This window comes from Ctenocephalides felis, unplaced genomic scaffold, assembly GCF_003426905.1.
Source record: "Ctenocephalides felis isolate EL2017-DRISC unplaced genomic scaffold, ASM342690v1 CF-g0.4_SCAFFOLD_03693, whole genome shotgun sequence".
Lineage (NCBI taxonomy): Eukaryota > Metazoa > Arthropoda > Insecta > Siphonaptera > Pulicidae > Ctenocephalides > Ctenocephalides felis.
The window spans coordinates 25,019-33,652 of NW_020539847.1; the positions used below are offsets into that span (position 1 = coordinate 25,019).

The 8,634-nt window shown below is 28.7% G+C and overlaps 1 long non-coding RNA gene across 2 annotated transcripts; it reads left to right on the forward strand.

Moving 5' to 3' along the window:
- The first annotated feature begins 4,948 nt into the window (after positions 1-4,948).
- Positions 4,949-8,378, forward strand: LOC113390895. 2 transcript variants are annotated; one of them, XR_003368299.1, is made up of 4 exons: positions 4,949-5,087; positions 5,515-6,169; positions 6,339-6,446; positions 8,208-8,378. It is a non-coding gene; the product is annotated as an uncharacterized LOC113390895 (long non-coding RNA). The 2 variants fall into 2 exon arrangements; XR_003368300.1 differs by lacking the exon at positions 4,949-5,087 and adding an exon at positions 5,171-5,274.
- The last annotated feature ends 256 nt before the right edge of the window (positions 8,379-8,634 follow it).

Sequence of the window (8,634 nt, forward strand, 5' to 3'; positions counted from 1 at the left end):
GTGTGACATTTACTGAGAAATGTGTACATTCACCGAAATAAACCGTTATAAATAAAAAAAATAAGTAGGATATTGAAACTCAAGATTGAAAAGGACAGAATTGACAAACTTGCTTTCAACCCTTCGCAGTAGGGATCAGGATAGGTAAGCAAACTTAGCGCCAGGGTCCCATATGATCCAGGGAGGGTTCGAGATTAGGTAAGCAAAACTTAGCGCCAGGGTCCCGATCTCACCTTCCCCATTCACACAACTTAGATTGCGGAATAATTATTCAACGCAACAAAGAATGCGGAATGTTAAGGGACAACATTGAAGAATTGAAAAACTTGCTTGGCAATACTGTTTATAGAAGGAAATTAAATTTCGAAAATGATGAGAAGTTAATGAATATTACTTTTGAAATTGAAATGAAATACAAAGATAAAAAATAAATACAAATATAAAGTTATTTACCGCATGTAGGAAAGAACACTACTAAGACCTGAAAATCCCTACAGGTGCACTCTAGAGTCTTACTTAATTTTTTTGGAAATGTTTTTCGTATGTATGTTGTATATTGCATATTGCATATTGCATGGCCATTGTTTATTTCAGTTATATACTAGCTATTACACCCAGACCTGAAAATCCCTACAGGTGCACTCTAGAGTACCTTACTTAATTTTTTTGGAAATGTTTGTTTCGTATGTATGTTGTATATTGCAATATTGCATATTGCATGGCCATTGTTTATATTTCAGTTATATACTAGCTATTATCCACAAAAACTGAAAATCCCTACCGGTGCACTCTAGAGTACTTACTTAATTTTTTTGGAAATGTTTGTTTCGTATGTATGTGTATATTGCATATTGCATATTGCATGGCCATTGTTATATTTCAGTTATATACTAGCTATATCCCAAAAACCTGAAAATCCCTACAGGTGCACTCTAGAGTACCTTACTTATTTTTTTTGGAAATGTTTGTTTCGTATGTATGTTGTATATTGCATATTGCATATTGCATATTGCATGGCCATTGTTATATTTCAGTTATATACTAGCTATTATCCCAAAAACCTGAAAATCCCTACAGGTGCACTCTAGAGTACCTCACTTAATTTTTTTGGAAATGTTTGTTTAGTATGTATGTTGTATATTGCATATTGCATATTGCATGGCTATTGTTATATTTATTTCAGTTAAATACTAAATATTATCCCCAAGACCTGAAAATCCCTACAGGTGCACTCGAGAGTGCCTGGCGTATTTATTTTTGTACACGCCTATTTTGTATGCATTTTGTATATTGCATGGTCAATATTATATTTCCGTCATAAGCTTATATACTAGGTATTATCCCTAAGACATGAAAATCCACACATTTGCACTGTAAAGTGCCTTACCCAATTAATTTTATTCATTGTTTGACCATTATATTTTCGCTATATATATACTAGGTGTTGAAAATAAAAAAAATCCTACCTTTTGTAGAATGTTCTTCCATTCCAAGCATATTTGTCGACGACTGCTTTTTATCCAAGCTGGAACGTGTAGGCTCATGTAGTAATAACGATATTATAACCTGAAAAATTTTAATTATTAGATTATACACCATGTTAAAACATGTTGGAGTGCGGTGGGTGGTCCTTAATATGGGCATTTTTGAATTTCCTTGCTCTTTGATGCAAATGCTTCCAAATTGATAAAAAAAATTCTCTAAAATAATATAAGAGCTAAAACTTTTAGTAGCGATTTTTTTTATCAAATTGGAATCCATTGAGCCACTGGAAGCAAGGAAATTCGAAAATGTCCATATTAAGGACCACTTCAATATATATGTAGTATAATATAATATATGTATATGTATATGTATATTAACAAAGTCTAGTAATCGGGCATAACATCAATAAAACATGGATTTCTTTCAAAAATTTATTTTAAATCCATACGTTTCGGCTATAATCCTAGCCTTCATTCAGTGGAAACTAAAATAAAATTAAAAACTAAAAACAATTGAATTGGAGTGAAAAGAAAAAATAGTAAATAGTACCTACAATTACACAAGGCTAGGATTATTGCCGAAACGTATGGATTTAAAATAAATTTTTGAAAGAAATTCATGTTTTATTGATGTTATGCCCGATTACTAGACTTTGTTAATATATATGTCAACATCAAATTCATCATCATATTTATATATATATAATATATATATATATATATATATATATACATATATATATTTTTTATAATTTTTATTTATTAGGTTGATTATTAATTATATTAAATTAAATTATTTATTGACAAATTTTATATGCGAAAAAATGCATAAGTCTCAATAAATAATTTTAAAATGTATAAGAATATTAAACAAACATAGATATATTTTGATCATTTATCTGTGGATATATTTATCGTAAATTAGTAACAAATTAGGCATACGACATTTTTAAATATGCTTGCGTGGTTTGTATATCAGAACCATAGGCCTTCAATTATTGTGCTAATTCGCTATGTGTGAACTCAAATTGACTGAAGGGTTTGTAGTGGTCATTTTGAGCACTACTAGAGGCTATTTTAACCGAAATAGTGAACAAATACGCGTGAAATATTATTTTGTTTCAAATTTAAATAAATTAAATAAAAATGAGATACCGAAGTTGTTGTGATTAAAATTTGAATTTATGAAAATAGATGGCAGCACATGTATAAAATGTAAATTGAGAAAACACTTGAGGCATCTGGTTTCATAAATTCGCACTACTCTAGACCATAACCATGTAACTAATCTCCGAACAAACGCGCGTTTCACCTTTTTGGCCATAGATAAATAAGGATAAATAGATTGCTATGCCTGGCGATTTGACGTTACTTAGATTTAAATTTGAATTTATGAAAATAGATTTGTAGCACATATATAAAATGTAAATTGAGAAAACACTAGTACCATCTGGTTTTATAAATTCACACTACTCTAGGCCACAACCATGGGGAGTTATCTCCGAACAAACGCGCGTTTCACTTTTTTGGCCATAGATAAATAAGCAAAATAGATCTCTATGACTTTCGATTTGACGTTACCTTGATTAAAATTTGAATTTATGATAATAGATTTGCAGCACATGTTTAAAATATAAATTGAGAAAACACTTGTACCATCTGGTTTTATAAATTCACATAAGATTAGATTGAATCTCATATTGTTGATTGCAAAACAAATTTATTTATTTATACCATACCTAATATTTTAATGTATTTTGATTGAGAGTTAGTGTTTCTTCAAATAAAAGTTGCAAAATGTTATGACAATTTCATTTGATGAAGAACTTTCCATACTAATATTGACAAAAGCCATGCGGAGTCAGGCGAATTTCTGTTTTTTTTTTTTGAGTTTAAAAATAAAAAATTATTTAAAAATAGAAAAATTGGAATTTGGTGATAATCCTAGCTATAGATAGGTCTATAAACAAGACTCTCTGAACATTTCAAGTGAATCGGTCGATTAAAACTTTGGTACTGAAAAATTCTGTTCTGAGAAAAACGCATTTATGCCTATATCTCCGAAAATAATTCAAATTTTTAAAAACCTTCCCGTACCTATATTCTTAGATAGTTAAACTTTGAACATATGACATAAAAAGATCGATTTTTTTGAATTTCTACACTAGAATTTCCCCTTAAGGCAGAAATATTGAAAAATACAAATTTATTAAAAAATTAATTAAAGAAGAATGCCTCATAAATGAATCCTAGGAATTTAGTTTTCTCTCAGTTTTGATATTAATATATATTTAATTTTTTAAGATCTATTAATTTGTTATTTATTCGTCAAGACTCCTATGCTTTTTTCTTCTTAGTTTCAAAGTTTCTAATATTTTATAATTAAGTCATTGAGTAAATAACATTAGTCGGTCATTTATGCATAATTGTGGAAATATATTAATTAATATTTATCATAAAATCAGTTATAATTTTCATTATTTTATAAAAATATGTTTGTAATATATTTGAAAATGTATCTTTTGCATGTTTTGATTTTATTTGCAATATTAAAAATTATGCAGATTTTGTTTACTGTACTACTCATACAAACCTTCCAAGATGTAGTTCTAGGGGTTTCAATTCACATTTTATACCTGTGCTGCCCTTTATTTTCCTAAATTGAAATTCTAATCAAGTTAGTTTTTCTATGATTATTGTTAAGAAAAAAAAATTCAATAAATGCAAGCCTGAAATATAGAAAAATACAAATTTAATATATAAGTTAAGATTCATTTTAATTGAATGGTTGAAATAAAAATCAGTTATAACAGAGCTTTTTTTTTATTAAAACAGTTTAATTAATACAATGGTGAAATAATGAAAAATAAATATGAATCATAGTCTGTTACTCGACTCTTCCTCTCCAACAATAATAGTTCCTTCAATTTACAAATCTCGAAAAGTCAATGTTTTTTTTTCCTTGGTCATTGTTTGGGGCTGCAATTTTTTTGGTGGGTGATGAACTCAAAAAATAAAAAATGAGTATAAAATTATTTACTTATTCTAATAATAAAATATTTTTATCATTAAATTTTTTCAATAAGAACTATTCCAAAATTTAGACAAAGCCATTAATCTTAAAAATATTAACTGCATTTCTTTACTTATTTAATTTTACAATTAAGTATTTTTGAAAAATAAACCACTTACTTTTTCTGCTTACATGCTGCACACTGGATCATATTAAAATACACTTATTACTTCACTTCACTACTTATTTCACTATTTATTTCACTACTTATTTCACTTTTCACTTTACTTTTCACTTCAATGTTTACCCTTCGAAATCTGAAACACTAATGAGCCCTTTGTCAATTAGCCCCGCCTTTTATACCCGGATCCAAGATGGCGGACCCGGATGTTGTAAAAAAATCCCCTGAAATAAGAAATTTCGATTTAAATCAAATTATATAGGTGAAAAACTGTTTTTGCCACGATAAATATGCTAATAATAATTAAAAACATTACTCAGTACTCACTATTTGTTCAAAAATTAAAAATTACATGGGCAAGTGTAACGGATTAATCATGGGGATTTATGGATTTAGACGCCAATTTCGGGTAAAACATGAAATATTATGTTATTTTATTATTGCTGTATGAGTTGGCAGTCACAAATTGTTATAAAATTATGTCTTTGGTGTGTTATTACAATTTTTACAATTTTGCAAAACATAACCCTAAAATGTCATAAACGTCAAAATAACACTTTTGTTATAAGTGCTTTTTTTGCTGTATTTTGCTGCATGTACGTAAATTCTGAATGAATTTAATATTCTCGTATGATAATTAATGTAGAAAATTCTAAAATAAATGTATTTGTTGCTAAAAATGGGCTTGTACAAGTTCTAGTGTTGTTTGTGAGGTTATCTGGCTGTACAAGCGTTCCTATGAAATAAATCATAGACTTATTGTCTTCTAAACATATATTTTTTTATATTATTACACTGCTGAATCCATAAACACAAATTCTTTGTTATTCTTACAGATCTCGCAGACAGTTGTACTTGCTTATCGGCTGGGTCACAAGTTTCAAGAACTAATCTAGGCTATCTGGTCCATCGGTTAAAATTATGGGTCAATTATAGTGATACAGAGAAGGCTCATTCTAAAGCAAGTTGAAGCGCATGCAAATATGTACCAAATTAGATGTTACACCTAATCACACTGGTTACACAAGATCTGCGAGAGACAAAAAAAACATCCAAGGGGTTGTCCATTAATCACGTGTTCGATTTTTTAAGGATTCTGGGACCTCGGTGATACATGGTGATATTCAAAATTACCCTTCCTCTCCCCAACAAATATCACATGTATTTTTAGTTATGAGAAAAATTGTAAATTTGTTGTTTTGAACCTTACTCAATCAAGCTTCCAGCGAGGTGATCATGGCACGCTAGGCTAGATAGTGTACTTATATTATGAAGTCGACTCTAGACAAAGAAAGAATTCTACTGAGCTCGATCCTGAAAAGTAAAGGAAACTAGCCTGGGCCCATTCTGCAAAACGAGTACCTCCTACACGAAGGACTGAAAATAGAAGGACCGAAAGGATTGGGAAGAAGAAGAATGCAGATAGAAAAAATACAGGGAACTGAAAGTCAAAGCACAGACACAGAAATTTGTGTATAAAATGGGAAAAAGGTAAGAGAATTATTTAGACATGGTTGTCTCATACCATGTACCTGCATTCAAGCAAAATACTATATATTATTATTATTATTATTATTATATTATTAAGAGATTTGAAATCCTAACATTTAATATAATTTATACATTTTTATACTGAATTTATAATTAATTTATTATTCAGGCTTTAGTTGAGGATTTGTGCAGATATTTGGATTACTTAAAACGGCTAAACCGATTTGGCCAGTCTTAGTCTTGAAAAATTTGTGCCAATCCAGAGGTGGTCGGAAAGGTGAGATATTATTTCAAAATCGCGTAGAAACTTTACATTTTTAATTTGAAAATTTTTGTAGAAGCGTAATTTAAATAAAACAATGGACGGTGGCTAATACGTCAAATGTCAAATGTTTTTGACAGATGATGTTCAATTACTTTTAATAGGATGTTTTACGTAAATATTATTTAGTTATGATTAAATTGTAGTAAGTAGTTTTGTTCGTAGTTATATTTATACACAAAAACGTTATTAAACGGGCCGCAGTGTTACAAAAAACTCAAATTATCAATTTTTTTGAAATGTTAATATAAAAACGCACTTTTTGGCATATTTTTCTCAAACACGGTGCTCTGAAAGATCTTATTTGTATAATTATATACTCATTGGTATTTATAAAATATATTTCAAGGTTATATTAATTTTTATTTATGTTATTTAAATTCAGAACATATATTTTCTCGAAAGGGACATTTTGCCGAATAACATTTCCCCAGTTATAATTTCCACTATTCATTTAAAAATAAATGGTAATATATGGAGGTCCGGGATTAAAAAGGTCCACCACCGATGTGCCAAAAAAGTAAAGTTAAGCATTGTTTAACAATAATATTTGAATGCAGAGGGAAAAGGATGTATAACCAGCTATAAACCTTGATTCTTATGACTTTGCTATCGAGAGATAAACGGTAATCTTTGAAAATCCATAATAAAAGTATTTTCTTCCGTCGGTAGTTTTTTAGCATTAGTTAAAAATGTAATTATTTTGTAAAATACCTTTAAAATTAAAATAAGACATTAAACCTATTTGCCATCTGGCCGTTCCAAGTTACTCCGACTATGGGGTAAAAAGGTCTAGATAACAAATTTTTGAAAGACATCAAGAAAGCACATTTCTACAATGATGAAGTAGCTGATAATTTTACTGAATGTAGTCAGATAATTGTTCATTTGAAATGTGTTATTTGTTGTGATATAATTGGTTTGATTTTTATAATATAATTAATATTTGATCAAAGTTAAATTGGACCTTTGAGCCTGCTCTACATATATACTTTTTATTAAATTTATTTTAATTCATCGAATGTTACTTGAAACTGTTTAAAAAGAAGAAATTATTAATTCATTTTTTATGTGTCCTCGCCGAAATTTAAAAATTTTGTATAAGCTCAATAGTATTTTTTTACGATTATACACAAAATCCAGAATCTAAAAAGAATCTGAAAATCTTGAAATGTAATCAATAAGTCGAAAGACCAAAAAAGACTTGGATTGGATTATACCATGTTTTCTATACAAAGTGTATAAAGCTTCCAGACAAAATATAGACAAACTAATGAGGTTATTGTTTTTATAATACCTAATTGTATACAGCATTCAAACAACACATCCTTATACACTAGAAGTATTAATATTTTTGATTCTCTAGAAGTTGTTTAGAATATACCTTACTTAGCAAAACAACGTTTGCCGGGTCAGCTAGTATATATATATATATATATGTGTGATTAAAAAATGCATTTTTGCTTCAAATTCAATGTCATGTGAATCTGTGCTATTTTCTTTACAAAAGTTTCCTTTATCTTTATTTCATGGCACATACTTGATAAAAAATATATTTTGTTTATCAAGTATTTGTATTTTAAACTTTGGGCAGACTACTATTTATTTTTAATCTTAACATTTAATATAATTTAAGTATAAAAATAGGGTTTTCTATTCAAGCATAATTATTAATTAAGAACTACACAGAATTTATAATTTATTATTATTATTCAGGCTTTAGTTGAGTATTTGTGCAGATATTTGGATTACTCGGGCCTCGAATAGATCTATTTATACTCGACAATATAATTTTGCCATAAGGATGATGAAAGGTACACACTGCAAATGCAAATAAATCATATTCTAATATTAAAAGACAATTTACTTAAATCAGGAGAAATATCATAAAAGGTAACTATAGTCAAATGTTGAACTAAATGTTACAGTAAGCTTCAGAAAAAAGTTTAAAAAGATTAATTTCTTTAATTTTTATTTCATATCATGAATATTGACGTCCTGGTAAAAATCAGCAGCACGAGTGATTTCAATTTAGATTCCCTTACATCATACTTCAACCACCAACAACCTGGTCCAAACGATCCCTACATATCACCATCAAATGATATCCTTTCAACAAGTAAACCTGAAGAAGTCCTTTCTA